Source organism: Dipodomys spectabilis, unplaced genomic scaffold, assembly GCF_019054845.1.
Source record: "Dipodomys spectabilis isolate Male_0828 unplaced genomic scaffold, ASM1905484v1 ptg000266l, whole genome shotgun sequence".
NCBI lineage: Eukaryota > Metazoa > Chordata > Mammalia > Rodentia > Heteromyidae > Dipodomys > Dipodomys spectabilis.
Window position 1 is genome coordinate 480,488 of NW_024870943.1, and position 826 is coordinate 481,313.

Consider the following 826-nt stretch of genomic DNA (forward strand, 5'->3'; position numbering starts at 1 on the left):
TGAGTGACACTGGACATGTTTGTGTGGAGCAAAGTCAGCCAGGTTCAGAGCAGTGGAGTCAAAGGCCCAATTGTGGATGAACGCATAAAGAAGATGGAGCCTGGTCAGTCAGTGCTGCAGTCCCCAGCCGGAGGCGTGATCTTGGGATCCCGCCCCTCCTGGTGCCTCTGACGACCCTTCATCAGGATTTTTCTGTCCGAGGCACAGTTCAGTGCCCAGGATGATGAACACTGACATTGATGTTGATGCTGAAAATCAGATGGAACTGGAGGAATAAACACGACTTATTAATCAAGTGCTGGAACTCCAACACACACTTGAAGATATCTCAGCAAGAGTTAATGCAGTTAAGGAAGAAAACCTGAAGCTAAAATCAGAAAACCAAGTTCTTGGACAATATATAGAAAACCTCATGTCTTCTTCTAGTGTTTTCCAAACACCTAATGCAAAAAGCAAAAGAAAGTAAGGGATTGAGTTCCCTTCTCGTTTACAGAATTGCTGCTTCTCTCTTTCCCTCTCTCTCTCCCTTTCCTTCTCTATGTCCCTTCCCCCTCCCTCCCTCTCTCCCCTCTTTAAAACTTGGATACATTCCAAATGTTATAGTACCTTTGTTTGTGGCTTCACTGAATGTTTATTAAAATAATTTCAAATCTAGGCAAAAGTAAGTACTTAACAGGAGACTTCCATGATTCTGTGTATTATGTTAGTCTAAGAAAATATGCAGATGTATTGTACAGACTTTATAATTAGAATTGCATATATTTATGAAACTTGAAGATGAATGTTTTGTTGAATTTGCTTTGATACATAAGCTTAGTCTTTTACT

General features: G+C 40.7%; 1 pseudogene; it reads left to right on the plus strand.

Moving 5' to 3' along the window:
- The first annotated feature begins 220 nt into the window (after positions 1 to 220).
- LOC122125483 lies at positions 221 to 466 on the plus strand (annotated as a pseudogene).
- The last annotated feature ends 360 nt before the right edge of the window (positions 467 to 826 follow it).